Source organism: Dendrobates tinctorius, unplaced genomic scaffold (genome assembly GCF_039654945.1).
Source record: "Dendrobates tinctorius isolate UK_male_01 unplaced genomic scaffold, ASM3965494v1 ptg000208l, whole genome shotgun sequence".
NCBI classification, from domain to species: Eukaryota; Metazoa; Chordata; class Amphibia; order Anura; family Dendrobatidae; genus Dendrobates; species Dendrobates tinctorius.
Genome location: NW_027361875.1, coordinates 8,131,533 through 8,155,739, shown reverse-complemented (window position 1 = coordinate 8,155,739; position 24,207 = coordinate 8,131,533). Strand labels below are relative to the sequence as shown.

At 45.6% G+C, this 24,207-nt stretch overlaps 1 protein-coding gene across 4 annotated transcripts in view; it reads right to left on the bottom strand.

Annotated features, from left to right (window-relative positions):
- Positions 1-24,207, bottom strand: part of SLC25A21 (solute carrier family 25 member 21) — a 584,350-nt gene that overhangs the window by 476,331 nt on the left and 83,812 nt on the right. The window lies entirely within an intron of this gene.

Here is a 24,207-nt window from a genome sequence, read left to right as displayed (position 1 = left end):
AACTGAAGGTAAACTAATCCTATTTGCAGACGATGTAAAGCTAGGAGGGATAGCCAACATTAGAGAAGTCAGAGAAAGGATTCAAAAGGATCTAGATAAGTTTGAACAACGGACAGCGACTATTAGAATTGTATTTACCAGCGAGAAATGCGAGACTGTACATCTGTGCAAGTAAAATGAAAATTACATCCACAGAATAGGAGGAATAGAACTAAGTAATAGCACGTGTGAAAACGACCTGGCAATGCTAATAGATCGCAGACTGCACGATTCAGCAGTGTGATACAGCAGCAAAAAAGCCAAACAGTTCAAGGATGTATTAAGAGAAGCAGAGAGTCTAGATCATGTGATGTAATTATCCCCTTCTAGTCCTACTTGCTCAGGCCTCATCTGAAATACTGTATTCAGTTCTAGGCATCACATTTTAAAAAAGACATTGAAAAACTAGAGAAGAGCTACCAGAATGGTTAGAGGACGGCAAAGTTTGTCCTATGAGGAACAGTTAAAGGATTTGGGAATGTTTAGCTTGCAAAAAAGAAAGCTAAGAGGATAGTTAATACCGTAGCTGTCTACAAATATCTGAAGGGATGTCACAGTGTAGAGGGATCATCCTTATTCTAATTTGTACATGGAATCACAAAAAGCAATTGAATTAAACTGAAAGGGAGAAGATACAGATTAGATATTAGAAAAATAACTTTTTGACACAGACGGTGATCAATGAGTGAAACGGGCTGCCAAGAAAACTGTCTACTTCTCCTTCAATGGAAGTCTTCAAACAGAGGCTGGACAGACATCTTCCTGAGATGGTTTAGTAAATCCTGCATTGAACTGGGGGTTGGACATGATGACCGTGGACGTCCCTTCCAACTCTAACATTCTTTAATTCTATGAAAACAATAAAATAAAATCATGACTACTTTCTTAAAAAAACAGAGCCAGACCTGTTGACCAGATGAGTGCAGCACTGCAACCAAGTTCTATTGATGTGAAGGCAAGTGGGCTACAATACCAAACACAAAACGTGTACAGATGTAACGCGGTTTTCTAAAGGACACAGCTATGTTATTTGTAGTTCAGCACAAGTCCTTCAATTTGCTCTGGGGTGATGCTGCTGTGGGATGTAAATGCTGCTAGGGTTCCCTTCACAAATTACAGCTGATAATACTGACACTCTTATAAACTTCTTGTTTGAAGCAGCTTTTAACAAACAGGAATTTCCTAAACAGGATAACCACTGAAAGGTTTAAAATATATTGCATTAAAAAAATGCAGTGTGTGAATACGGCCCATGGCAAAAAACAAACAAAACCCAGACATCATTATGATCCCAAACAGATGGAATTCATGTTATATGTTTTTTTTCTTAGCGCCATTGATTTGAATGGGCTATTATAATCAGCTCAAAGTTGGACATGTCAGTGCAAGAAAAAAAAATGAACATGTTGTGATAAAGTCACTGGCAAAGCGCCGAAGAGGAGATACATTTCACTGAGGCTATTTGCTTCAGTGATTTGAAACCCAGAAGTTTCCTCCAACACACTATGTGTTAAGAGGGGGTAATCGGCCATTTTAAGGCCTGGATTTTTGTGGACAACCATAGAGCGGGTGGGAGGTTGTCCACCTTATCTCTACCCCAGGGTGTGGTATGCGGTTTAAATAATCGGCCTCCAGAGACATTTAGTGTTCAGTGGGTCTGGAGCCAGCAGCTCAAGATAAGTGTTTATTTTTTGTGTTAAACTGTACTCAACCTGGCTGTTATATCCTGAGCGAGCTGATCCCCGCAGCTGCAAGGAATTTATATAATTTTGTTCCATTTTCCCGATTTGCCTGAAGGCCCGTGTTTGCTTTTTACTTTGCGTTGGTTTATGCCACATTTATAATAAACCAGCATAGCATTTAAAGCGACAGTGTACCTGTGTCTATCTCCATGTACAACCAAGTGAGCAGATATACCACAGTAGTTGGTGGCTAGAAGTGTGGGCAAGATCCCCAGGAAGCAAGTGTGGCTACTGTGGACAAACCGCACGTCCTGGGTGAAGGTGGCTACAGGGATGGAACAATGGTCAGACAAAATGGAGGAGCTGATCATGCACTTGATCCTAGAAATAGCATGGCCAGCCGGTCACGCATGTGCCCTGCTTGTTGCCGTCTTCAAGGTTTATGGCATTGACAAAGCGGCCATCATCATCACTCCCAAGGATGACTTCTCCCAGCTACAGTCATGTGTTCAGGGAAAAGTAATGGGCTCCCACAGGTCTAATAATTATCACCAGTCCAGTGAATTAGTAATCATTTTTATAGAATGGAATTCCCATTTAATGGGATTTCTGGAACAAAAATTTTGTTTTTGCCATTTTAAGTATAAGGAGAATTTTACAAAAGGAAGAGGATTGTAGAAATAGGAACATATGGTAAATCGAGTATGGAAAAATATGAGCACATCAGTGGCTGCGGTCTTCAATTTACCATAGGGATCACTGACAGCCGCCAATTCCTGATCTGTGATACGTAAAGGAAACATTACATGGCTGTTTAACCACAAATAAATTTGTATATCCTGACTGAAGTAGGCAGTAAACAGTGCTTGGCAGCTAAATTACCTAACATTAGTAAATGGATCCAATGAGAAAAAAAAATATGCACAACTGAGTGCAGAAGAATAAAATAAAAAACAGCATCAAATGGTAATAACTTCCAGACAAACGTGTAAACAGTCAAAATTCAATCAAATCATTATTCCGCGCGACCATCCTTAAAACGGCATCAATTCAAGACATTGGCAGCTCCTTAATCTTTTTGTGATGGTGACTCATTTGCCAGAATGCCCAAGCTATTTACCAGTGCCAGCAGGAAGTACCGACTGCAACATCCTTTTCCACATTGTAGAGTTGGGCTGGGTGATTAATCACATTAATTAGATTAATGCAATCTCAGTGCAGCATGATTCTGACTTTAATCAAAGTAATATTTCTGCCCCACACAGCCGCGGGTTTAACCCTGGACCCGCCACATCTCAAGAATTCAGCGCCAGAGCAAAGGGCTGGAGATTGGCGAGATTAGGCTGATGCTATGAGTCCCAATATCTGCCAGCGCTTTTTCTTCAGACAGTAAGAACTTTTGTCATCTTCTCATGGTGGAGTGTAGAGTAGCCAGTTTCTGTATACCATACACTATACACTACCAGTGTTTCAGCGGTAAAAAATTAGCAAATCAATTTGCAGGTCCCCCTAGTCCAGCACTCCCTTCAGTGGTCTTGTGGCTCCTTGATAGGTGCTTTGCAAAATTCCTGATATCACTTCTGATTAATGATATGTGCATCATGCTGCAACAATGATGTCACACCCAGCCCATCTGATGTCTTATTCCAGGGAAATTCACATTTTTCTTAATATGTAAATGAGCTGTTAAGATCTAGCAGTGTAACATAGATCTCCTTGAGAATCTGCCTACAGGGAAAACCGTGAGTCATTAAATGTCTCACACTGGTATCGCCTACTTTCCTTTAATGCAAGCTCTGGAGGACGATTATCAGGGAGATCTAGGCAAGACCCACAGACCTTAACAGCTCATTTACATATTAAGAAAAATGTGGATTTCTCTGGAATAAGACATCGGATCGCAGATATCAAAGTATCATTTTATTCAGCTTCCTATGATCTACATGGCCATATAGACGGCTTAGGAGGGCTGATTCTACTGACAGATTCCCTTTAAAGGGAATCTGTCACCTATTTTTTCGTATATACGATGCGGCCACCGCCATCAGGGGCTTATTTACAGCATTCTGTAATGCTGTAGCTAAGCCCCCGATGTAACCTGAAAGAGAAGAAAACATGGATTTTTGTGAGTACTCACCGTAAAATCCTTTTCTCCGAGACGCTCATTGGGGGACACAGATACTGTGGGTGTATGCTTCTGCCGCTATGAGGCTTACACTAAGTGAAAAAAAGAGGTTAGCTCCTCCTCCGCAGTATACACCCTCGCCCCTATTGCGGGCGGAAATCAGTTTGGTGCCAAAGCAGTAGGAGGACAACAAATCAGTCTTAATACAGGTACAACATGTCCAAAGGAAAACACCACCCTTATATCAAATAAGTAAACACATATTCATTTAAACAAGAGCCAACTGGCTAATAGGGTGGGTGCTATGTCCCCCAATGAGCGTCTCGGAGAAAAGGATTTTACGGTGAGTACTTACAAAAATCCATGTTTCTCCTTCGTCTCATTGGGGGACACAGATACTGTGGGACGTCCTAAAGCAGTCCCTGGGTGGGAAGTTGACTCACCGATCCAAGCTACCTGCACCTCCTGTTTAAAGGTGCGCCACCGTTGCTTGGAGAATCCTTCTACCCAGGCTTGCATCCGCCGAGCCCTGAGCATGGATATTATGTTTGGCAAATATGTGCAGGCTGGACCAGGTTGCTGCCTTGCAAACCTGTTCCGTCAAAGCCTGATGCCGAAGCGCCCAAGAGGCGCCCACCGCCCGGGTAGAGTGCGCTCTGATCCCTGCAGGAATCGCGTGCCTCTAATGCAGTAGGACTCCTGAATAGTCAAACGAATCCATCTGGCTATGGTCGTCTTTGAGGCAGCGAGTCCCTTCCTGCGTTCTTCAGGGAGCACGAACAGCGTGTCCGTCTGAGAAAAGGGGGCCGTCCGCGACACGTATCTCCTGAGGGCTCTTACCAGGTCAGGTCTAACGTGTGAAGAGCTTTCTTCCACATGGTGCATCGGTGCTGGACAAAATGAAGGCAAAACAACATCTTCATTGATGTGAAAAAGAGGACACGGCCTTCGGCAGAAAAGGAGGGGCTGGTCTGAGGACCACCTTATACCTATGGAAAGTGAGGAACGGAGCTCCGCAGGATAGAGCCGCCAGCTCTGAAACCCGCCTGATGGAAGTGATGGCCACTAAGGGAACAACCTTCCAGGAAAGGTACCTCAAAGCGATATCCTGAAGTGGTTCCAATGGAGATTCCTGCAGAACACTTAGGACCATGTTAAGAACCCAGGCGTCCATCGGCGCCATATAGGGAGGTATCAAGTGGGACACTCCCCGGATGAAAAGTTTTCACCTGCAAATTGGTAGCAACCCTGCACTGGAACAGGACGTATAAGGCCGACATTTGTCTCCTGCGGAAACCTGGGGCCAAGCCCGAGTCTAATGCCCTACCGACTGAGCTATCCGGGCTCTCTAAGCTTGACTGGAGAAAAACCAAGATGCTGGAGATCGAGCATCTTAGCAGAGAAACACCGCGGCCTCGACATGAAGCAAAGAACACCTTCCAGGTGTGGTGTTAAATTTATGCTGAAGCAGGCCTCCGGGCGCTAATCGTTGTAGCGACCACCTTGCTCCTGAACCCTGCCTGGGTTAGAATCCAATATTCAACGGCCCTGCCGTCAAACACAGGGTCCCTGAGTTCGGGTGGCATATTAGCCCTTGAGACGGTAGATCTGGGCGCTCTAGCAGGCGCCCAGGAACATCGGCGAGCAGCTGCCTTAGATCTGCGTACCACGCTCGACGGGGGCCAGCAGAATCGCCGGCCCCCCTTCCGTCTTGATCCCTTTGCTGACTCTCGGGAGTAGTGGCAGTGGGGGAAATAGATATGGGAGGCAAAACTGGTTCCATGGCAGAACCAATGCGTCCACCGCAAATGCCTGCGGGTTCCTGGTCCGAGCGACATATGTGGACACCTTGGCATTCACTCTGGAAGCCATCAGGTCCACATCCGGAGCCCCCCACAGTTGACAAATCTGTTGAAGAACTTCGGGATGTAGAGACCACTCTCTGTATGCAAGACCCTGGCGGCTGAGGAAGTCTGCCGCCCAACTTTCCACGCCCGGGATGTGGACAGCCAAAATCACAGAGTGGTTTGCTTCGGCCCACTGAAGAACGTGCTCCACCTCGCGCATGGTTGATCTGCTGCGGGTGCCCCCCTGACAAATTATGTAAACCACCGCCGTGGCGATGTCCGATGGAATCCGGACGGGGCGGCCTGCTAGAAAGTGACGAAACTTCTGCAGAGCCAGCCGAATTGCTCGTATCCCCAATAAGTTGATCGGGAGGCGTGCTTCCTGTGGCGACCACCGTTTCTGGGTTGTGTGGTGGCGAAACACCGCTCCCAACCGAGGAGACTGACGTCGATTGTCGTTATCAGCCCATGACATTGGGGAAGGGTTTCCCCTAGGCCAGAGAGGAACTGGTTATCCACCATCCGAGCGACTGCCGGACTTGAGGACAGTTTGCACCGCCGATCGAGCGTGAAAGGATTCTTGTCCCAGGCTGACACGAGACGTGCTGCAGGGGGTGAAGGATGGAACTGGACGAAAGGTATCGCTTCGATTGCTGCCACGATTTTCCCTAGGATCCTTATCGCGGATCGGATGGTGTGAGGGACTGGTTGGCGTAGTGTCCGGACTCCCTGCCGGAGACTAGCGCCCTTTCCTGAGGGAGAATTATCAACCTTCAGCAAGTGTCGAAGATCATTCCTAGGAAGGAGATCCACTGAGCTGGCACAAGGTATGATTTCTTTGCACTGACCAACCATCTAAGCGGCAAGAGTATCTAGCGTGATGTTGACACCTTCCTCACATGCCCGTATTGACGGGCCCTTGACCAAGAGGTCGTCCAGATAAGGCAAGACGACTATGACTCAAGAATGCAGTGTGGCCCTGACAATTGCCATAACTTTTTTGAACACTCTGGGAGCCGTGGCTAGCCCGAAGGGTAGCGCTACGAACTGAAAATGCTGAACGCTGATGGCGAAGCGTAGCCGCCTCTGATGAGGAGGAAAAAATGGGAATATGCAGAAATGCGTACTGGCTGTCAATTGAGGCCAAGTATTCTCACTGCTCCATGACCGCTATGACTGAACGGAGACTCCATCCGGAAATGTCTGATCCTGATGAATTTGTTCAGAAGCTTTAGGTCCAAAAACAGGCCTGACAGACCCGTCCCTTTTGGGAACCGCAAAAAGGTTGGAATAAAACCCCTGAGCTCTTCCTTGTTCCGGCACTGGAACAATGACTCTGTTGTGCAGGAGCGACTTGATGGCTCCCAATAGAGCCCTTAACTGGGTATCCACCCTGGGAAGCCAGGAAAGAAAAAACCATCTTGGAGGGTATCTGACAAATTCTATTTTGTAACCTGAGGACACCAATTCTTTTACCCATGCGTTGTGAGCGACGTTGGCCCAGACGTGGTGAAAACAGAGTAGGCGGCCGCCCACTTTGCTGGTGTCATCTGGTAAAGACCTCGAGTCATTTGGCCGATGATCCTTAGGATCTGGGTCCCCTCGATCTGGCCTGTTGAGCAAGCATTCTCCCCAATGGGTTGGCTCTATATGATCTGCCGCTCCCTATCCTGATTGGGGCGGCCTGAGGTGGCGGAATTGGGCCCTGTAGTCCACCCGGAGTCTTTTAACGCAAGACCCCGGACCGGGCTCCTATTCGGGTCCCGGACCAGGCTCAGGCTACTTAGCGGCTGCCACCTGACCAATGTCGTCACGCCCGGCCTAGAATGGCCGGTGGCACTGCGAAAGGCTCGAAAACGTGCCTGAACTGGGTGACGTAAAAAGGATTTAACCTTCTGTTGAGGGAGAAACCCGCTCTTTCCTCCTGTGGAGTCGGAGATAAGTTGATCCAAAAATAGGCGGCCGCACTGATAAGGCAGGGAAGTCAAGGACTTCTTGGAAGTAGAATCGGCCCGCCATGTCCTCAGCCATAGGGCTCTTCAGATAGAGATTGCATTAGCGGCAGCAAGTGCTGAACAATTGGCCGCATCCAAAGACGCATTCAATACATAATCTCCGGCTATCGTCATCTGACATGTGACCTCCGAGATCTCTGCAGGTAGATCCTGCTCCTGTGCGACCTTGTTTAATGTTTCTGACTATGATATCATAGCCTTGGCTACCCAAGTTGCTGCGAACGAGGGAGCGAGTGCAGACCCTGACGCCTCATATACTGAACAAGCTAGGCTCTCAATAAGGCAGTCCGTGGGATCTTTAATCGAGGAAATCCTAGGGACAGATAACAGAGGCTTAGTGGCCAGGCGTGAAACCGGAGGATCCACTATCGGGGATTCCATCCATTGTTTACGGAGGTCCGGAGCAAACGGATAACGCGTTTCAAGTGCCCTTTAACCCGAGAAAAATGCCGTTTTGGACGTTCTCTGTGCCGCTGTACTATGTCCTCAAACTCAGGGTGAGAGGAAAAAATTCTGTGAGGCCGCTTCACTCGTTTACATGCCACTTTATGCCCCGTAGCCGCTGCGGTATCATCCTCAAACCCCAGGGTCTGATTGATGACTTCTATGAGGCTGTCCACTGTTTCACGTGACTCTGGAGTGTCCAGGTCAATGGGCTCTTCTGAGTCGCAATCTGAGATCTGCTCGCTATCAACCACTAGTGACGGGGAGCGAGAATCAGATCTTATGGATGCCGAAGGCTCCGGATGGACTGGGCGACACCGTGTGGATTCGTTTTCCCCGGGTCTGCCTGGAGTGAGGGCGGCCCCTGCAGGCCGGAGGCTCCTGTGAGGTGGAGGTTCCCTCTAAAGGCGGTGAGACACTGTCCCTGCCCCTATCTGGGGCTTGAAGGGATTCTATTGCTCTCGCAAGCGACGCCATGTACTGTGACAGTGATCGGGCCCACTCCGGGGGATTTGACACATTGGTCGCGGTCGCAGGGGAGGGCTCCTGGGCGTGTTTGGATTCGCAGGCTTCGCATAAATGCTTGCTCTGCGCCCGCGGAAACGCAGCCCGACAAGAGATGCATGCCACGTAAAAGAACGTATGCGTCTTTGCTTTTTTCGGACATGCTGTATCTGTCCGCTGCTGGGGATATGGGGAAGAGGTAACCCCTCGTTTTTCCCTATAGCGTGGCTTCTCGGGCAGCACTAACCCCAGTCCTGTGCCCCCCCCGACCTGGATGCTTCTTTTAAATCGCCACGACATCTGTGGCGTGCACCAGCCTGTAAAATCGCTCTAGGGGCGGTACTCCCACTCTGCGGCCTAGCCCGTGCTCCGAAGCCGGGGCCTCAATTTTTACCGCCGCCGAGTGCGGGGCGGGCTGCCGGAAGTGACACGCGGCCCCGAGGGCGGAACTTCCGGCCGCGGCCTAGCTCCGGCCGAAGCCGCTGCCTCAATTTTTCTCCTACCCGACCGGGGTGGGGGGGGGCGCGGTACCAAAAGTGGCGCTACTGACCGGCGCAGCGTTCCTGTCCTGACGGACCCAGCCCTTCTCTTGCATGGCTAGTGGACGCCGTGAGGCGTGCTGCGACTGTGGGCTCCAGCCCGAAATCTTCGCAGGAGCCCTCCCCGACCCTCTCCTCACCGATGATCCTCTTCAGCCTGAGCGCAGGTATGTGAGGGGGTCTTTGATAAAAAATAGGACGGTGCAGGCACCCTAGCTCCATCTAACCCCTTCAGGGGGTGAGGAGAGGGACCGTCCGCCACCCTGCAGCACCGCCGTCTAGCGTTGGTGGAGCAGTGGGGGCCGCACAGACTAGTCTTGTGCCTCTGTGCAAGCCCATGGTTTCAATACCTAGGGGTGGACAGGGCTAAGTCTGGCATAATGTCCCACGTCGCGGGAAAGGATACGTGGAGGGATACTCGCACGTGCTCGCCCGTTGATGGTTTGGGGAAATCGGATCCTTTCAATAGGATGCGTTGCCCCTGTCTCATCTTCATAAAATAACAAACAAAAATAGAAGTCTGGGGAAAAGTCCCAGATATGTCCCTCGGTGCGGGAAAGGCTACGCGGAGACGATACTCAACGCGTGCTCCCCATTGATGGTTTGGGGAGATCGGACCCTTTCAATAGGATCCGTCGCCCCTGTCTCATCTTCATAGTAAACTAGAAAAAAATAGTCTGGAGAGATCCAGACTGTGTGTGCCTCCATAGGACACTAAGCAAAAAACTGATTTCCGCCCGCAATAGGGGCGAGGGTGTATACTGCGGAGGAGGAGCTAACCTCTTTTTTTCACTTAGTGTCAGCCTCCTAGCGGCAGAAGCATACACCCACAGTATCTGTGTCCCCCAATGAGACGAAGGAGAAAACTAGTTATATTATATTCACCCAGGGGCGGTCTGTGTCCGGTCCAGGTTGATGGGTGTCGCGGTCCAGTCCAGCGCCTCCCATCTTCTAGCGATGACGTCCTCTTTACTTCCTGTCGTGGCTCCTGCGCAGGCGTACTTTATTTGCCCCGCTGAGGGCAGAGCAGAGTACTGTAGTGCACAGGCACCGGGAAAGGTCAGAGAGGTCCGGCGCCTGCGCATTGCAGTACTCTGCAGGGCAAATCAGTGCGCATGCGCAGGAGCCACGACGGGAAGCAAAGAAGAGGACATCATCGCTAGAAGATGGGAGGTGCTGGACCGGACCGCGACACTCATCGACCTGGACCGGACCGCCCCTGGGTGAGTATAATATAACTCGTTTTTCTTCTCTTTCAGGATACATCGGGGGCTTAGCTACAGCATTACAAAATGCTGTAGGTAAGCCCCTGATGGCGGTGGCCGCATCTTATATATGAAAAAATAGGTGACAGATTCCCTTTAAAGGGAATCTGTCAGTAGAATCAGCCCTCCTAAGCCATCTATATGGGCATGTAGATCATAGGAAGCTGAATAAAATGATACCCATCGGATCCGGACCGCCCCTGGGTGAGTACAGAATGCTGTAGATAAGACCCTGATGGCGGTGACTGCATCAAATATACGAAAAAATAGGTGACAGATTCCCTTTAAAGCATTGTTTCTCAACTCCAGTCCTCAAGACCCACCAACAGGTCATGTTTTCAGGATTTCCTTAGTATTGCACAGGTGATGGAATTAATGCTTGAGCAGGTATTGAAATCACCTGTGCAATGCTAAGGATATCCTGAAAACGTGACCTGTTGGTGGGTGTTGAGGACTGGAGTTGAGAAACCCTGCTTTAAAGCATGAATGTCATAGGAGGTGTCCCTTTGCTTGGAACCACCTCCCTGCTATAAGCCAGAGTAAGGGTGGCAGCCACTTTGGGGACCCAGCCACAGTCATCTAATATATGGTCGACATGCAATTCAACATCTTTCTTGCTGGAGCCAATGAAAGCAAAATGTCTGGCTGGCAATCAAAGGATCTAGATTTAGAATAGGAATGACTTTGGAGATATGATCCTTTTAAGCCTGTAACTGTGAACATGTTTCAACAGGGTCTCATAAAAGAAATACATTTTGGAGATTAATGTGAGAACGTTCCATATAGGTGCAAAGAACAAATTGTTAAGAAAACAGTCTTCTGTGTGTCCACAACGTGGAAACGGGCCATCTATGCGTCACTCTTCATGAAGAGACACACGGAGGACTTATGTAATATTCTGGTATGGAAAACAAAATTCTCATATCCAACTTGTTTTAATCAAGCACAATAAAAACCCTTATTGTAGATCAATTCTTGGTTTCTGGGTCACTGGCTTCAACAAAAAGCTAATTATACAAACTGCAATACATGGATACGGTAATCAGAGGACCAAGGTATTCTTTCATCTGATCGTGTTACGTTGCCCTGATTGCATTATTAGAGACAGCAGTATAGAAAGATATATACCGTATATATGTATCACTTCTACAGTGTTTTCACAAAGAACCTACTGCAGATCTACCACTGAGTGCACACCGGGCCCGAAACATCATGGCCATGTCTACTTTTACATGTCCTCCTGAGAAGCTATGGCAGAATCACTTTAGAACTCATCACCAACGAGTTGTAATAAATCCCACCGACCTATAACAGGTCCATGTAAAACGGGTTCCAGCATTTGTGAAGATCAGAATACAGCTGTGAAATACACCAGTCCTGCTTTCAATAATAACAGAGAAAAAAATGTATAATGCAAATGTGAACAGCGCTTAACTTCATACTATACATACAATATGCATCTTCTACCCTTACCTTTTCTTATATTTATTTAAGGACTTCAATTTCTCATAAAACAAATGAAAAAAATCGTGACAGGCTAGAAAACTCCTTGGCAGACTGCAGTTCACATCACAACCACTGGGTGGCCACGTACCGCATAGAAAACTCCCGGCAGAGTATCACAAATTTATGTCTTTGGTGTTTTTTTTTCTAAGAGCTTGGCAATCTCATGCTACAGGTCTCACTGACAGGCAGAGCCAAGAGCAAATTAAAAGTAAAGACACGTCTGTACTTCACGTACATTTAGTCCTAAGCACTGCTTATGAGGACTGTCTGTTTACTTAAACCAGCAATGTTAGACATGTGCATATGACTCTACAGAATATATGTATTATATCTGTATGAATGAGTGTATGTACACAAAAAATGGCCCCACCCACAAAAAAATACACATTCACTGACAAACGGTGACATCTTGGACTGACCAGACTTTACTTGAGATGTAACATGGAGCTCCAAAGACCCAATGCAAAATCAAAAACTGCATCCCCACCTACGATGCCATTTGTACAATGGTATGGGTTATTGGGAAGAAGCGGGTATCCTAGCAAAATGGGCATGATTTGTCATGAAATCACATCTACTTTGCCTGAACTGTTAAATGCTGTAGATAAGCCCCCCGATGTAACCTGAATGATATGAAAAAAGAGTTAGTTTATACCCCCTTTGGGGTTGGTCCGGTGGGTGTTGCGGTCTGGCGCCTCCCATCTTCATACGATGTCGTCCTCTTCTTCCCTTGCTGTCGTGGCTCCGGCACAGGCACACTGCTCTGCTCTGTTGAGGGCAGAGCAGAATACTGCAGTGCGCAGGCAGAGCAGTGCGCCTGTGCCGGAGCCACGACAGCAAGGAAAGAAAAGAATGGCATCGTATGAAGATGGGAGGCGCCGGACCGGACCGCAACACCCATCGGACCGGACTGCCCCCCGGTAAGTATAATCTAACTCTTTTTTCTTATCTTTCAGGTAACATCAGGGGCTTATCTACAGCATTACAGAATACTGTAGATAAGCCCCTGATGGTGGTGCCGGCAGCTCATATTCGAAAAAAGGGTGACAGATTCCCTTTAAGCACAGCATAAAATAAATATAGTAGAAAAAAAAGCAGAGTTTATGCTACATGGGAATACGAAGCTACAACCACTCAGACCTTTACATTTTCTGCACTTTTCGTACAAAAACACTGGATGAAACCTCAAATAACCACAATTTGTGGACAAGCCTCACTGGAAAAGAAATGAACTTATCACGCTTTCAGACAGAAGGGTACAACTCGAAGTGAAGTTCAGGGTACTTCTAAAAAAAATTCTTCATACTATCAATATTTTTGCATATGAATTTTCCATGATTTAAGTTCTTAAAGTAAAAAAAAGAAAAATCACAAAAGATAAATTTCCATAGAATGTACCAATAATACAGGTCCAGAAAAGCAGCGCTGCCAATTACAGAGAGGTATCAAGAAGCATTATAATAAATTGATGTCCCTCCCCCTCTGTCGATCAGGATGACAGTTTTTCATGATAAGAGCTGATTGATTGAATGAGGTCTTCACATTATCACATGGCCACGAGTAAGGCCGAGTTCACACGTCGCTTTCTTTGCGTTTTCGCGGTGGTTTTTAATGCGCGATTTTGCCGCAAAAATGATAAAAAACAGCATCCCATGCAATCCTATGGGATCCCGCAATGCTGTGCTAATGCTGCGGATTTTCCCGCAGTGGAATCGCATCGCGGAAAAATACGCATCATGCTCATTAACTTGCGGAATCGCGGCAATTCCGCCCACATAGGAATGCATTGTTCTGCTTACTTTCCGCATGTGGCTGTGCCCACCATGCGAAAAGTAAGCAGAACATGTGCGGATGGTACCCACGGTCCGGAGGAGAGGAGACTGTCCTCCGGGCTGTGGGTACCATAACCCTGTAAAAAAGAATTAAAATTAAAAAAAAAAAAATCGGGTTATATTCACCTTCTGGCATCCTGCGCGCGTCCCCAGGCTTCAGCTCCCGTTCCCAGTAATGCATTGCGATGACCTTTGCTGACGCTGCGTCTCACGATGCTGTAGCGGTCTCGCGAGACTGCGACGTCAAAGGTCATTGTCGCAATGCATCACTGGGAACGAGACCTGCCGGAGCATCGCGGGGGCCTGGGGACGCTACGCGGGACATCAGAAGGTGAATATAACCCAATTTTTTTATTATTTTTAACATTAGATCGTTTTACTACGAACGCTGCATAGGCAGCCTCAATAGCAAAAAGTTGGTCACACTTGTCAAGCACTATGTTTGACGAGTGTGACCAACCTGTCAATCAGTTCTCCAAGCGATGCTACAGATCACTTGGAAAACGCTAGCATTCTGCAAGATAATTACACTTGCAAATTGCTAGTTTTTCCGCGGGAAAATCGCGGGAATTTAAAATGCGATTTTCCCGCGGAATGGAATTCTGGAATTCTCGTGGTAACTTCCGCGGGAATTCCGCTACGTGTGAACTTAGCCTAATAATCACGGAAGGCCAGGCTGATGTTTACATCCATAACATCAAACAGTAAGCGGCAAATAAACAGCCGATCTACTGTTACTCCAAGTTATATCGACAAATATCATAAAATTGACAAGTATAAAAAAAAGAGTTCTGGGTGCACACTTTCTTGGTTCCCAAAGCAGGAGATTCAGACCCTTTTACCCCCATGAGACAGACTAAAAGGCCCCCATACACTTTAGACTAAAGTCAGTTGAACAGTCTAATGTGTATGATGGCCACCTGGACCTCCATCGAACAGATGATGTCGGGGGACAGAAGGATCAACAAGATGGAATTCCAACAAGAGATACTCTGCCTACAGAAGAGTCGAACAGCGGCTCCCAGATACAGAAGATACAAGTGCTGGGCACAGTCGAGTGTTGCTGTATACGGGGGGAGTTGGGAGAGATGGCCAAAACAATCCAGCTATCTAATGCATATGGGGGCCTTAACAAGCAGTCATTTCATTGCTTACCCAAAGTTTTTGGCTAATACATACCAGAATTTAAATTTAAAGATACTCTGTCACCAGGTTTTTGCCACCTAATCGGGAGCACTACAATTTAGGGGCAGAGAACCCAATTCCAGTGATGAGTTAATGGGCTGCTTTCCTGTAGTTTTGATAAAATCATTTTTTTAATCAGCAGGATATTATCATTAGAGGACTAGTAAACCTGCTGCCATGTAGTCCCACCACTCCCCAAACACTGATTGGCTGTACACTGTTCATAGGCAGAAAGCTGCCAATCAGTGGTGTGGGTGGGGTTATGCAGGGCTCAGCATTCAGAGAACTGGTAGAACTGCAGCAGATAAAACAATAACTTTATCAAAACTGCAGCAAGGAGCCCTATAAGTGACACCTCGCTCGAATCAGGGTCTTTGCCCCTACATCATGCTTCTCTCAGATGGGGAAGCAAAAGCCTACTGACAGATTCCTTTTAATAGCAAAGCCCGGCTTATTTTTCCCCAAAAAATAAAGCGTAATACAGTGTTGCCATTAGAGTCATTGCAAATGCTATACAATCCAAATCCATCAGTATTCAGAAATATCTGCTCCATTGTATCACCGTCATTTTTACAAAGTCAAAAATGTTGTTTATGAAAGGCTTACGTTAGTAATACTTACTTTCCTAAACGCTACATCTGCAGATTTTTCCGCCATTCAGTGTAATCATTAGCTCTTTAGGGCATGCCAATAGTAGGAGCGCCAGCAACACTAATGTCTTCAAAATGTCAGAGCAGTCAATTACAAACACACTATGACATCTTCTTTCCAGTATGGAAACCTGAATAAAATAAGCTTTGTGAAAGAAGACAGGAGCATTACTAAACTTTCCTCTGACGTTTTGTTTAAATCTTCAATGTTATTTTTTTTCCTGGAGTTTTGTAATGAATGTTTCAAAAAATCAACATTAATAGTATTATGTGATCTGAAATAGGTGGGGGGCACCTCCTTGTATGATTCCTGCCCATTTTTAGGAGTTGTTCCAGGATCCAGCAGTCTTTTCTGTCAAATATGCCAGTAAAGTGGTAAATGTTTCTATCTACAGCTGAAAATCAGATTTTAAATTTTGATCTAGAAGTTTAACCCCTTTACCCCCAAGGGTGGTTTGCACGTTCATGACTGGGCCAATTTTTACAATTCTGACCACTGTCCCTTTATGAGGTAATAACTCTGAAATGCTTCCATGGATCCCGGTGATTCTGACATTGTTTTCTCGTGACATATTGTACTTCATGTTAGTGGTAAAATTTAATTGATATAACTTGCGTTCATTTGTGAAAAAAACAGAAATTTGGCGAAAATTTTGAAAATTTCGCAATTTTCCAACTTTGAATTTTTATGCCCTTAAATTAGAGATATGGCACACAAAAAAAGTTAAGTAACATTTCACATATGTTTACTTTACATCAGCACAATTTTGGAACCAAATTTTTTTTTTTGCTAGAAAGTTATAAGGGTTAAAAGTTCACCAGCGATTTCTCATTTTTGCAACACCATTTTATTTTTATGAACCACATCACATTTGAAGTCACTTTGAGGAGTCTATATGATAGAAAATACCCAAAAGTGACACCATTCTAAAAACTGCACCCCTCAAGGTGCTCAAAACCACATTAAAGAAGTTTATTAACCATTCAGGTGCTTCACAGGAATTTTTTGAATGTTTAAAAAAAAAATGACCATTTAACTTTTTTTAACAAAAAAGTACTTTAGGTCCAATTTTTTTATTTTACCAACAGTAAAAATAACAGGAGAAATTGGACTGCAAACGTTATTGTGCAACTTGTCCTGAGTACGCTGATATGTGGGGGGGAACCACTGTTTCGGCGCATGGCAGAGCTCAGAAGGGAAGGAGCGCCGTTTGACTTTTTCAATGCAAAATTGGCTGGAATTCAGATCGGACGCCATGTCACGTTTGGAGAGCCCCTGATGTGCCTAAACAGTGGAAACCCCCCACAAGTGACCCCATTTGGGAAACTAGACCCCCCAAGGAACTTATCTAGATATGTGGTGAGAACTTTGAACCCACAAGAGCTTCACAGAAGTTTATAACGTACAGCCATACAATTAAAAAAATTATTTTTTCCACAAAAAATGACCTTTTCACCCTCAATTTATATATTTCCAAGGGTAACAGGACCCCAAACTTTATTGTGCAATCTGGCCTAAGTATGCTGATACCCCATATGTGGGGGTAAACCACTAATTGGACGCATGGCAGAGCTCGGAAGGGAAGCAGCGCAATTTGACTTTTATGGCTGGAATTGGGATTAGACGCCATGCCGCGTTTGGAAAGCCCCTGATGTGCCTAAACAGTGGAAACTCCCACAAGTGACCGCATTTTGGAAACTAGACCCCCTAAGGAACTTATCTACATGTGTGGTGAGCACTTTGAACCCCCCAGTGCTTCACAGAAATTTATAAGGCCCGGGTGTGAAAATAAAAAAAAATAATTTTCCACAAACATGATCTTTTAGTCCCCAATTTTTTTATTTTCCCAAGGGTAACAGGAGAAATTGGACCCCAAAAGTTGTTTAGCAATTTGTCCTGAGTACGCTGATACCTCATATGTGGGAGAAAACTACTGTATGGGGACACGTCGAGGATCGGAAAGGAAGTAGTGACGCTTTCGAATGCAGACTTTGATGGAATGGTCTGCGGGTGTCATGTTGCGTTTGGAGAGCCTCTGATGTGCCTAAACTGTTGAAACTCCCCACAAGTGACCTCATTTTGGAAACTAGACCCCCCACAGAACTTATCTAGATGTGCGGTGAGCACTTTGAACCCCCAAGTGCTTCACAGAAGTTTATAACGCCTGGGCGTGAAAATAAAATCATTTTTTTTCCACAAAAATGATATTTTTGCCCCCAATTTTTTATTTTCCTAAGGGTAACAGGAGAAATTGGACCCCAAATGTTGTTTAGCAATTTGTCCTGAGTAGGCTGACACCCTATATGTGGGGGTAAAACACTGTTTGGGTGCATAGCAGAGCTGGGAAGGGAAGGAGCGTTTTTCAACGCAGAATTGACTGGAATTGAGATCAGACGCCATGTTGCATTTGGAGAGCACCTGATGTGCCCAAACAGTGGAAACCCCCCAATTCTAACTCCAACCCTAACCCCAACACACCCCTAACCCTAATCTCAGCCCTAACCGTAATGGGAAAATGGAAATAAATACATTTTTTTTAATTTTATTATTTTTCCCTAAGTAAGGGGGTGATAACGGGGGGTTTGATATACTATTTATGGCGGTTTTTATGTTTGGCAGCTGTCATACGCTAAAAGACGCTTTTTATTGTAAAAATAGTTTTTGCATCACCACATTTTGAGAGCTATAATTTTTCCACATTTTGACCCACCGAGTCATGTGAGGTCTTATTTTTTGCGGGACGAGTTGACGTTTTTATTGGTATCATTTCCGGGCATGTGACATTTTTTGATCGCTTTTTATTCCGATTTTTGGGACGCAGAATGAACAAAAACGAGCATTTCAAGAACTTCTTTTGGGGGGGTGCGTTTACACCGTTCCGCGTGCGGTAAAATTGATAAAGCGGTTTTATTCTTCGGGTCAGTACGATTACATCGATACCTCATTTATGTCTTTTTTTATGTTTTGGCGCTTTTATGCATTGAAAACAATTTTATATAAAAAATAATTATTTTTGCATCACTTTATTCTGCGAGCTATAACTTTATTTTTTCGCTGATGACACTGTGTGGCAGCTTGTTTTTTGCAGGACAAGATGTCGTTTTCAGCGGTACCGTGGTTATTTATATCCGTCTTTTTCATCGCGCGTTATTGCGCTTTTTGTTCGGCGGTATGATAATAAAGCATTATTTTTTGCTTCGTTTTTTATTTTTATTTTTTTAGGGGTCCGCTAAAGGGGTTAACTAATGGGACAGTTTTATAGGGCGGGTCGTTACGGATGCGGCGATACTAAATATGCGTACTTTTATTGCTTTTTTTTATTTCCAAAAAATGAATTTATTAGGGAATATTTTTTTAATTTATTTAGGGAGTTTTCATAAATTTTTTACACTTTTTTTTTTTTTTAAACTTTATTACACTGTCCCAGGGGGGATATCACTGTCATGTGTGAGATCGCTGATCTGACACATCACAGATCGCTGTGACAGATCAGCGATCTGACGCAGGCACTGCAGCAGGCTTCCTAATGTCTGCGCTCTGCAGGCAGTGAGGAAGCCGGCTCCCTGCACTCCCCCGAAGGTCCCCGCCGCCTTACTGGATCCGGGGACCTGCAGGGAAGGAGGCCCCCGCAGCAGCGCTGCACATCGCACTGCTGTGGGGGTCTCAGGGAAGCACGGAGGGACCCCTCTCCATGCCGATGCTTCCCTAAACACCCGGTATACTGCGATCGTGTTTGATCGCAGTGTGCCAGGGGTTAACGTGCCGGAGGCGGTCTGTGACCGCCCCTGACACATAGTGCCGGGTGTCAGCTGTGATAAACAGCTGACACCCGGCCGCGATCAGCGGCGCTCCCCCCCCGTGAGCGCCGCTGATCGCTATGACTTACTATCCCATCTATGGGCATAGGGGCACGGGGCCCATGGACGGGATAGTACGTCAGATGTCAGGAAAGGGTTAAAATTCAATTCTCTATACAATAAAGTCTGTAGTTACCATATACTAAGTGAGTAACAGGAGTGGACACAGAAATAAGGGGCCCCTGTGCAAGAGCAGTACATTTATTTATTAATTTTACTCACTTTTTAGTGCCATTAATTCCACAGCGCTTTACAGACATTATTGGCAATGTCCCTATTGGGGCTCACAATGTATATTCCCTATCAGTAGGTCTTTGGAGTGTGGGAGGAAACCGGAGAAACCGGAAGAAACCCACACAAACACGGGGAGAACATACAAACTCCTAGCTGATGTTGTCCTTGGTGGGATTTGAGCTCAGGACCCCAAAGCTCATCATAATGCACAATTCCATCTGTTTTTGGGGTAGAAGTGGTTGCACCAATGGTTTGTCCGCCTCTATTCTGTAACCTGCAGACTCGCTTCTGACCAGTGCTGAAGTGTGGAGTGCGCATGCAGTAGCTGATCACTTACACCCCTTGCCACCGCCTGTGGGCTCCATAGAGAATGTGCCGATACCTATCATCAGCGCTGATCCCTATCCTCAGGCGATAGCACAGTATATGAAGGCCGTTTCAGACTATCACTATCTTCAATAACCCATATCGGAAAGCAGCAAACTGAAGTTATGAAAATTACATTTTTTTCTTTTTTAAATTACCCTTAAACTGGTTGTCCACCTTTGGGACAATTATTTTTACAATTGAATTTATTTGGTGCTAAAAATGATTTTTGCAATCGTGCTTGATTAAAGGTTTTGCACCATATGAATGTGCAGGAAACAAAGAGCCTGTAAAAGGCAACTTCTGTGATATGTGGTCATAAGTCAACAGTGAGGAGATCAGAAAAAGATGGAACGGTTAGAAACTCACAGACCAACATAGCGAGCTCACCGATGACTTGAGTTAATTCATTCCGCAGTGGGCAATGTACAGTGCTACACAGAGGTTTTAGAAGGCAAAATTGATAATGAAACCCAATATACAAATAATTTTAGCCCCAATTACATGCCTTTAAATAAAATAAATTGTCCCCAAAGCTGGACAACCGTTTTAAAGTAAGGTCACTTTAAAGAAGTCACTTCTGACATGTTTGTTTTAGTAAATCCTTGAATTCCACATGAAATAACAATTCTGGAGCAGTTTTCTTTAGAACGCTTGCGTTGTAACATTCGGTATCCCACCTGAAAAAGTATGAGTGAACCGATAACTGGGTGGTTTTTTGTACCGTCTGCCGGGGCAACAAAGATTGGACAGTGACAGATAAGATCGCGACACCCAATTTACTCAATTTACCCAATTTCTAGGAGGAATAACAGAGGCATATCGCAATATAGATCGAGTTCCAAGAAAAGATGGTTTATAGTTATCATATTATGCAGCATACAAGTAATTACCTTGCCAGACAGGTCAGGAAAGCGATCATTTTTGATAAACTTTTGCATAGGAAGACAGATTCTTCAATTTTCTTCTGGGAAAATGTAAACTGTGGCCATAGTAAAGCAATACCTGACCCAACCAGCGGATCTCGTATATAAGGAGGTAAGTGTGGCGCCCCTGAGGGTCCAGTCGCCACAGAGGTACTGCACCTCAGCCAGAGGTGTGGTATCCCACTCTTGGGTAAGGAGGGGACACTACCCAGTACCCACACACTAGCACCCAACAATTGACCTCTTTAGGCCAGGGAGGAACTAGGTAGAGGGTTTGGGTGGAGCAAGTAGATAATGGTAGAACAGCTAAAGAGAAAGCTGACAGTTGGTAGTGGAGAGTTGTCATGGTAACAGGAGTGACAGTTGTAGGAGGAGAAGTGAGTTGTGGAAGGGACTGGATGGAGTGAAGAGCTCGTCCCAGGACTGGAGAGAAAAGTGGACTAAAGAAGGGGTCCTAGGGGCACGGGAAGTGAGGAATCCACCCGTGGCGCTCGAAACCACGCCGACTGTAATCGGGTGGAGGGACCAGGCCACAGTGGGGGACCGGCCCCAGACTAGTAGAGACTGTAAGACTCAGCTAGCAAACCGGAGGCTGGAGTATCTGTATGTGTGACAGCCAAATCCACACACATTCGCTGAAAAGGCAGCCACATAGGATCAAGGGGACCAGGAGGACGTCGCCTGACAGGATCCGAGGCTGCTGGCTTGGGACACTGTCTCAGGAGCAGGGCAGGAGAGGCGGGAGCCAGCGCAGAGAGATGACAAGAGAAGGGACATAAAGGGTTTTTAGTAAATTGTACCTCAAATTACCCGAGAGCTGGCTGGACCACCGATCCAGAGGACACAGCACCCCGCCTGGGGATTGTAACTTGAAAGACCGTGAGTAAAAGTGTGAAGATTGCACCCTGCTGTGTCCTCAGATTTATTTACTGCGTCATCTGCCCTGCACTACAACCATTTCCATCATCTACTATCTTATATCTGCCCTGGGGCCTAGCTCTACCAGTGGAGAGCTTTAACATCTTTGCTGCGTCACCAACCGTCCCAGTGGATCTGTATCGCAGCGTTGGCCATCTTCTTATTGCCGAACATCACGGGTGGTGTCACATTAAATCCCATATACATATTCCCCATTTTACGGCACAGCCAGGGCCATGGAGTCGGGTCACGGCCCCGTGACTTCCCCAAAGAACTGTCCGACCCGGTTCCGAGTACCCCATGGCCCTGGTGGGCAAGTCATAAGTTCACGTCATGGAACCTGCAGGTCAGGTTGGGCCAGGCACGGCGATCTGAGTACAGTCTGAGTTTCATAGATGTGTAAATTTGTAAATAATTATCGCATATGCTACTGTTCATGGCAACCAGTTTCTTATTAATCTAGGCTGTCCTCACTTACAGTCATATGTAAAAGTTTGGGCACCCCTATTAATGTTAACCTTTTTTCTTTATAACAGTTTTGGTTTTTCCAATAGCTATTTCAGTTTCATATATCTAATAACTGATGGACTCAGTTATATTTCTGGATTCAAATGAGGTTTATTGTACTAACAGAAAATGTGCAATCTGCATTTAAACAAAATTTGACCGGTGCAAAAGTATGGGCACCCTTATCATTTTCTTGATTTGAACACTCCTAACTACTTTTTACTGACTTCCTGAAGCACTAAATTGGTTTTCTAACCTCATTGAGCTTTGAACTTCATAGCCAGGTGTATCAAATCATGAGAAAAGGTATTTAAGGTGGCCACTTGCAAGTAGTTCTCCTATGAAGAGTGGCATCATGGGCTCCTCAAAACAACTCTCAAATGATCTGAAAACAAAGATTATTCAACATAGCTTTTCAGGGGAAGGATACAAAAAGTTGTCTCGGAGATTTAACCTGTCAGTTTCCACTGTGAGGAGCATAGTAAGGAAATGGAAGAACACAGGTACAGTTCATGTTAAGCCCAGAAGTGGCAGGCCAAGAAAAATATCAGAAAGGCAGAGAAGAAGAATGGTGAGAACAGTGAGGGACAATCCACAGACCACCTCCAAAGACCTGCAGCATCATCTTGCTGCAGATGGTGTCACTGTGCATCGGTCAACAATACAGCGCACTTTGCACAAGGAGAAGCTGTATGGGAGAGTGATGCGAAAGATGCCGTTTCTGCAAGCACGCCACAAACAGAGTCGCCTTAGGTATGCAAAAGCACATTTGGACAAGCCAGTTACATTTTGGAAGAAGGTCCTGTGGACTGATGAAACAAAGATTGAGTTGTTTGGTCATATAAAAAGGCGTTATGCATGGAGGCTAAAAAACACAGCATTCCAAGAAAAACACTTGCTATCCACAGTAAAATTTGGTGGAGGTTCCATCATGCTTTGGGGCTGTGTGGCCAATGCCGGCATTGGGAATCTTGTTAAAGTTGAGGGTCGCATGGATTCAACTCAGTATCAGCAGATTCTTGACAATAATGTGCAAGAATCAGTGACGAAGTTGAAGTTACGCAGGGGATGGATAATTCAGCAAGACAATGATCCAAAACACCGCTCCAAATCTACTCAGGCATTCATGCAGAGGAACAATTACAATGTTCTGGAATGGCCATCCCAGTCCCCATACCTGAATATCATTGAACATCTGTGGTATGATTTGAAGCGGGCTGTGCAGGCTCGGCGACCATCAAACTTAACTGAACTGGAATTGTTTTGTAAACAGGAATGGTCACAAATACCTTCATCCAGGATCCAGGAACTCATTAATAGCTACAGGAAGCGACTAGAGGCTGTTATTTTTGCAAAAGGAGGATCTACGAAACATTAATGTCACTTTTATGTTGAGGTGCCCATACTTTTGCACCGGTCAAATTTTATTAAAATGCAGATTGCCCATTTTCTGTTAGTACAATAAACCTCATTTGAATCCAGAAATATAACTGAGTCCATCAGTTATTAGATATATGAAACTGAAATAGCTGTTGCAAAAACCAAAATTGTTATGAAGAAAAAAGGTTAACATTAATAGGGGTGCCCAAACTTTTACATATGACTGTATTTGTCTCCTGGACACCATATGAGTAGTATTCAGAAATATTGTTTTCTGATCTGTCTTCAGGCATCTGAAATATTTCTATATCAATTCTAGATATTAGGTGAATAGAGTCATCATCTAGTAAATGCCCCCAAAATGTAAAAAAAAAACCCACCCCTT